The sequence below is a fragment of the Pinus tabuliformis genome, chromosome 2_2, assembly GCF_031772625.1.
Source record: "Pinus tabuliformis cultivar Carrire ecotype Pingquan chromosome 2_2, CPIR1, whole genome shotgun sequence".
In the NCBI taxonomy this organism is placed as follows: Eukaryota; Viridiplantae; Streptophyta; class Pinopsida; order Pinales; family Pinaceae; genus Pinus; species Pinus tabuliformis.
The window spans coordinates 445,277,349-445,285,534 of record NC_142300.1 but is presented as its reverse complement, the minus strand read 5'-3'; positions in this window follow the sequence as shown (position 1 = coordinate 445,285,534).

Sequence of the window (8,186 nt, the reverse complement as noted above, 5' to 3'; positions counted from 1 at the left end):
ATGGTTTGAGGAGTGGTAATTCCAGCCAATGCATTACAAGATATGGTCAGATTCATTTCTTCTTTATCTAGGCTTTGTTCTTGGAGTATATCCTCTTCTTTTGACCTTTCTTGCTCCTTTTCTTCTTCCTCTTCGCAATCTATGTAGAATAATTTCTTCTCAGCACACTTATGACCTTTAGTATATTTGCTATCACAATTGTAACAAATCCCTTTTGCTCTTTTTTCTTCCAATTTTTGTGGTGTCAACCTTATAGGTTGTGGAAGACTAGGGGAAATAACACTTCCATCTTTATAGTTGTGAGTGGTATGCTTCCTCGTTGCCATAATTTTGCTTTCCATTTTTCTTGCTAACCTGGATGCCTTCTGTAATGAATCAAGTTCCCAAAGGCAAACATCATGTTGGATATTATCCTTTAAAGACCCTATGAACACATCAATCATATGCTCTTCTGGAATATTTTTTACCCTTATGTTCAATTTTTGGAACTCCTAAATGTGCTCCATTATTGAACCCTTTTGTTTGAGACTTATCAATTGGCTAAAAAAAGTGTTGCTTTTTGTATCCTCATAATGTGCTATCAATTCTTCCATAAAAATTGCCCAAGTGATAATTTGTTTACGAGAGCAAAGCCATTGATACCATACAAACTAATTTGGTTCCAAATATAAAGTTGCAATACGTACCTTTTGTGTGTTTTGCACATTATTGAGATCGAAAAATTGCTCCATCTGTAATATCCATGTTGTGGGATCCTTGCCATCAAACTTCCTCATATCGATTTTTGGAATATGGTGGGTCTTCGATCCCACATTAGAGTCTATGAAATCATGATTAACATTTCTTTTGTTTCGCATCATGAGTTTTCTTTACAACCTTTTCACCATTAGTAAGTATTTCTTGTAGAAACTTTGTCAAATCTATATTCAAATCTGCCATGTCTCTCTTCAAATCTGTCTTCAAATCTATCTTCAAATCGTCCATATTAGCTTCCATTCCCTTTATCTTAGATTCCACGCCATTTATCTTAGCTTCTGTTAGCTTTTGTGAGCGTGACATTTGTTGCACTTGTTCTTGTAATTTTGATATATCATGTAGCATTTCTTCCTCTTCTTCATGAGTCATGCTAGGACTTTCAGGTTGCTTACTAGGTGTTTGCATTTTCTTTCCTCGGGGCATCTGTTACCGATAATAATGCTCTACTATGCCCTTTGAATTCCTTCAAAATAAATTTTCAAACCAATCTTAAGCAAAAATTTAAAAGAATCTACACACCTTTTTTCACTTTGTAGGAGCTCAATATTGCCTCTGATGTATCTCTATACTTTCAGATCATCTAGTTCTGAAATTGTGACCTACAGTAGCCCTCTGTGTTCTCTTTCCAATGCCACCAATCTGATCCAAATTGGATTCTCCAAGGAAGAGTTATGCAAAATCTCCCACAGTGACCTGATTATAGACTAGTTCAGTAGAGCGAACTTGTACGACGTGCCAGGAGTCACTGTTTCGACCTTTGGCTATGAGAAATATATACAAGAAACTACAGTCTGTACTATTTTTTTACCTTCATATGAAATTTCAATCAGATGCTCAGAGAGAAAGTTATGACGATTTTCCCCAGGTCACCTGTTTGGAATGAAATTCAAGAGTCTGCAAGAAGACCAACTTCCTCAGATCATATCTTCGCCAATATAGCGCGAATGGCTCTGAAATTTGGACCCAAGATTCAGCGCGATTTCTTCTCAAATGGGTTGTTTTTTTAGCTTCTGAAACATTGCAGAAAAAAAGTTATAGCGAAAATGCCACGATGACCCGTTTGGAGCAGCGAAACCCTAAAATCCAAAGCTCTGATACCAAATGTTATGAAAGCAGCTCAAGAAAAGATAGAAAAGATAGATCAACGCCTTAGAATTCAGCCTCTTCGAGGGGGAAACCTACTTTACATTACCTAAATGAACAATTCTTGGATGATTCAAATGACAAAACCTCCTTTCTATATATAGGAGTCTAAGGAGTCACAATATAACCCATCCGACCTAACAATAATAATATAAAGCCACAAAAATAACAATAGAGGGATTCTATGGGGCACAGTAATAACAATATGGGGATAATAGGGACACAAAAATATTAATAAGGGATGCAACTACAATATTAATGTGGTAATCACTAGTATTATAGGGACCCAACAAAAGTACATATTTTCTAGTTTTGGTGGCTTAGTGGATAAGGAAAGAATCAAACTACAAAGAAATCCTAATAAATTTTATTTTTTAGACTTTGAAGATGACCCTGTTTATGAATCCTATAACCATGATAAAGAGATGGACACTAGTCCCCAAGCAAATTCATTCCTCGACAGAGGCCAAGAAGAAAACCAACAAGCTGATTTTTTTAGATCTTTCAAGCCATTTTATATAATAAAGAAGGTTGTCATGAGTATGAATGGAAAGGATGTTGGTCAAGAAGATGCTCATCAGAGTATTGGATAAAACGCAGCTGGTCCAGAGCCCAAAGTATGTAGGGAAGTTCCTAAGTTGTCTGATAAAACATATATTGTCTCAGGGAGGAGCTTAGAGCTACCACTTGAATTTCGTAAAAGGCCCAAGGTTGAAGAATCCATTGATAAGGAGGATGTAAATTACTTAAAAAAACATATTTTTGGTTCCTATATAGAATAACATATGCATGGAACACATAAACAACTTGTTGCGGAATTATATGAACATTTTGAGGCTACTCAGAACATTCTGCTACCACAAAAGGTTGCTCTTATGCAACAATTTTTATTTGATAATTATGGTGATAATTTTCCTCATCATTTTGAAGATCCTATAGCATATTATATGGTGGTTTTCTAAAATTCGCAACCAATATCAAGATGGGGTTGTGTATTTAATTTATTTCCTCAATAATTTTATTTGGTTATGCATATTTTGACTCTCAAAGTTCAGGGGTAGAGTGGTGTGAAATTTGGGCACTCAAATGTTGTCATGGTGTCATTGGAAGACTGATTTCACTTGATTGATAGTTGTTATGTACATACATAAGCTCACTAGGTGAGCACTTGATTTTGCTTCATGTTTGTAAATAGTTTTTAGGTTTGAATAAATGGGAGTCCAGATAGTCAAGACTTCAGAAGGTTCTCTGTTTCTATTCATCATTTATCAAATTTCTCAAACACAGTTGAAAGCAGTAGCATAGTTACTCTATTTCCAAATGAGAAGGTAGTTGGTCTATTGTTCTCAATGTTTTGCAAATAAAAAACTGTCCCTAGTTGGATCCAATGTGTGGTAGCTAAATATTGCATAGCTAAAATGTCAAGATATTAAAAGAAAACTCCAACACATCATAAAATTTGCAGAGTTTGATGACACCTATTAATATTTGCTAGCAATTCTACAAGAGGAAGACTTTCTTGGTTTCTTGAAGAAGATAAGAATGATGTAGAAAGAAAAATTCCAAAATTATATTGAGCAATCTTGTGGCAGCAATGATGAGAATGAGAGACATTTAAAGGAGAAGTCTAAAAGCGAAGGAGAGCTCTTGAACTTTGGAAAGAAGAAGATAAAGCAAATCAATCTCATTCAGTGGTCTCAAAAATGTCTTGCATAGATAACTTCCTTGATGCATATTTTGTTGTAAGAAATTTCTTTTACCATTTTTTAATATATTCTTCACAAGTATGTTCAATTTGGTTCAACTTCATTAGGAGAACAATTAAAAAAGTAGTGGTTATAATTTATTATGAAAACATTTTATGAGCTCAAAATTGTCTTTTATAATAATTTTTGTGCTCTCGACCTATTGTGAAGACAAGTTATTTAAATTATTGCTTTTTATTAAAAGAAAAAAAATTATTAGATCCCGCATTGATATGCACAGGAAGGAAGTGGGTCAGTGATGTTGATCGCACCTAGTAAAATCACCCCAAACTTCTACAACAATAGATAATAAGTCAACCATATGAGAGATATTCCATATATTCTGATATGCATTTAGGATCTATATTTTCCTATTAATTTTTTTAACAACACATAATTCATATCGATTAAATAGAACTCCATTTCAACATTCATTTTTGGCTTGGTGAAATTTCACAAGTGTTATGGGTAGGAAATTATAGCATCGAAACAAGTAGTCTACTTGCAATTGGAAAAATAAGGTAGCAAAGCATCGTTCATTATAATAGTTTGTTGTTCCTTTCTAGAGGATTTTTCAATTGCTAACATTTATACAGTTGAACTTCGAGGAGAAAAATGTGTGACATCAACCTAGAATTAGTTATAGTAGCAACAATGGTGTGTTTTATTGTGTTTCTTTTCAATTATTACCTGATTATTAATTATCAATGCCCAAATGACCTCAATCAATCATATTTTCCAAATCTAGTGATGGTTATGGGCCTTTCAGTGGCTAAAATTTCCTTTCTCATGTTACCAACATATGTGTAAATCATCAAGCTTGTAGACATGCATGATACAATGGGGCCTATAGTTCTACAATTCCTATGAAGGATTTGTGGTTAGAAGTATATATTATTGATGTGGTGTTTGTTGGGCGTGGAGCCTGATTATCTTCCTTATTCAAATGTATCGCCGCATTGGACCCCGGTTCGTAATGTGGCGGCAATGTCGCCCATAAAATGTACGCTGCTAGGGGGGTCCAGGGGGGGAGACAACGATTATTTGGAGCCCCCCCTCCTAGCAGGGGATCAGGGGCAGCACCCCCGAAGCTAAAAATAGATGTAAAATTGCCTTATAAAATGTTGTAATTTCGTAGTCAATCTGGGTTGTTCATTAGGCAGAGATCTAATGGTAGAAGTTATGTTTAATTTAGGGTTTTTTCTGTAGCAGGCAACCCCTCACTATATATGAGGGAATTGTATTGCATCTATGTAGATATGTATTCTGAGTGAGAAAGAGAGAGGATATTGTATGAGAGCAAAGAGGGAATTACAGTGGATCTGTTGTAGGTTGTATCTCTTCAGTTTTATGGATAATATAAAAGGAAGGACTGGTCGTTTCTCCATGGACACAGCCCAAATTGGGTGAACCACATATATATGTGTCTCTCTTGTTTTATGCATTTTTTATGTTTATATTTCTGCAATATAGTTTATGTGTTCCATTGCTCTGTAATATATAATTTTTGGATAGCATTAGTATTTTTTGTCATACAATTTTCAATGTTTTACTATGAAAGTAATCAATACAAGAGTTCTGGGAAGCGGGTTTTAAGTGCTTTGATGTGGGTCATTATGACTACTATAGTTGTTGGTCTCACTCTTGCCATTCTTTGTGGCCTTCTTGGTAAGGTCGAATTTACTCTATGAAATCTTTCTTCTTTAATGACTAAATTTCCCAAGAATTGGTCAAGTCTTTCACATTCAAAAACTTATCCTTGTTTAGCAGGAACAAATTGCAATACATTAAAAGGGGTGGGGGGGGAGGGCAGGTTGTGATTTATTTCTTGGTTTCACAAAAATCCAACAAAACAACACCTTTCATATAATGATAGTTCTCATCTTGGAAATAATACTTATCAATATGGTGGTCCTATATTTTATTTTGTAAATCTTATTACTCGAGGAATCCAATGTCGTTTCGATAAAATGTGGGTGTACCTATTGTTTGAAATTGTCCATCTATGTAATGGATTGGAGGATATGATAATGAAGTAGTTCTTTCATGACATATGAACTTATTTAGATTTCCCATTCTTATGAATATGTGTAGGCCATCAAATCCTTATCCATATAAATCCATGTCATACAATATGAGTTATTCTCAAAGATTGTCTATGCCCAAGAATGTTTATGTTTATGCGAGTAGAGCTCATATTTCGAAGAAGAGATATCAAAAGAGGCCTCTAAATGGTGATGACTCTAGTCCTCTAAAGAATTTTCCTTTTGGTGTGGATGATGGTGATTCTGATGATTCTGAAGATGGGAAGGCTTTAAGTCATGAGGTGTCTATATTTCCAAAAGGGAGCTTCAGAAAACACATTGGCCAGACATAAAAAATAAGTTGCAATTTGCTGCTTACTAGAAAATGTATTATGCTCAAAGAATTTATGTAAACAAGGTTTGTGAAGTTTGAGAATGATTTAAAGGATTATATTCCTTTTGCTCAGTGATTGAAGAAAACTAAATTGCCCGAGAAAATACACAACCTAAATCATTCGTTCTCCAAATCTAATGGGATCCTGAGAGCTCAATGTGATCGTAAGATAAGTGATAAAGTTCTTTCAAGAAGTGGTCTTCCCAAACCACTTGTTTTGAAATATACGACCATAAATCAATCCCAATAACGCCCTCCTCATTTCCAAAATCTACTACATGTGATCCCTATGGTAGTTTTTGGTTTTATAAAACCATTCTTGGTTGATGACATGTGCATTATGGTAGCTAGTGACCCCACATTCATCATTCATCTTCAAATTTTATTAATGTGGCATGCTTTAATTAAGAGCCCAACATGTATTAAAATGTGTTGTAAAAGATTTTAAAGGGGCAAGATTTATTTCTAGAGGAGTCTATTAAGACTTTAAAACTAATTTGTTTTTAAACAACTCATTTTATTTATATTATTATATTTAAAAAATACAAGAAATCGATTATTAAAATAGTAGGAAATGATTTATAACCGTTTAATCGGTTTTATTGCTATTTTTGGAACAATTAGGTCTAGGGCAGGGATAATTTAGTATACCTAGGGGGGATAATATGGGGTACAAAGGGATGTACCCAAGGGAATAATGTAATAATGGGATGGGCCATAGTAATAAATAAGGCGGTTAACCCGTATCATGTAAGGGACCACAAGTAGTTAGCAATAATGTAATAAGCCCATGGTATTAGATAGATGGTATTGAGGGAACCATGGTAATGACCCATGGTATTGCATGTATGAGGCATATATAGATGCTAGAGACACCCCATTGAGAGGTGTCGAGGATTATTGTATGAATAGGCATATGGCTTGTGGAGTGTTCTCCTTCCTTAAGGAGTGAATGTATGGTGTTGTCCTACCTTAAGGGTTTGATATTAATAAAGAGAAGCATTTCTATCTGTTCAAATCTTGTTATTTCTTGGATTTATTTGCATTGTCTTATATTTTCATATCATATCTATAACAAGTGGTATCACAGCACTTTCTTGGGCAAAGTGGAGAATATATTTTTTTATTTTTACAGGAAAGTTTTGGGGCAGTGAGTTTGCAGATCAAATCTGTACATTTTGGTGCAAAATATACAAAATCTAATTGCAGATCTGGATTTTTTGTGAAAAAATATCCAATTTAAAAAAAAAATCGGCCGAATCGAAGTCCGGATGAGGGAGATATTGCTGATTTAAAAATTAGTTGGGTGGCAGACATTTTTCAAGGCGGCGAGTTTGCGAAGAAGATCTGTACATTCTGGTGCAAAATATGCAGAATCTAATTGTAGATCTAGATTTTTTGTGAGAAAATACCCAAGTTCAAAAAACAAATCGGCCGAATCGGAGTCCGGATGAGGGAGATATCGCTGATTTAAAATTAGTTTTTTTTTTCAGAAATTTTTTGTGACGACGGGACAGTTGCAGTGTGAATCAGAAATTTCAGTGCCTAGATTGGGATTTCTACCACATGGGAAGATGCAGAATGGTTGTTCCATTTCCAAAAATAGGTCATAATAGGGATTCTGAGCAATATTGACGAAATTGTGGCCATTTCAAATTTTCGCCAAGTAAGTGAATTTTTCCCAAACCCTCTTCATGGCAATTCTATATTTTACAGGAAAAGATAATGGTCCTACTATTGAAGAATACATAAAAGCAAAAAAGTCAGTATTGGCACAACATTGGAGACTTTTGGTAGTGGCTCATTTTTCAGATGAGGCAGCCACATGGTGGGAATTACAGAACAAAAAGAAGTTGTACATCCTTTCAGATGAAGAATTTGAAAAATTACTTTTAGACAGATGGTCTCATGCTAGAAAACAAGATAATGAGAAACATGTGGGGTTATTTCCTACCGGTATCTCCTTATTGCAGGTTCATGGATTGATTTAGAAGGATAAGATGATTGTGTCTATAAATCCTAGTTGCAAGCATAATTTTATCAATATTAATTTGGCAAAAAAATTGCAAGTTCCAGCAAAACACATTGAAAAAACACAGGTTGATGATGAGGATATTCAAGTTT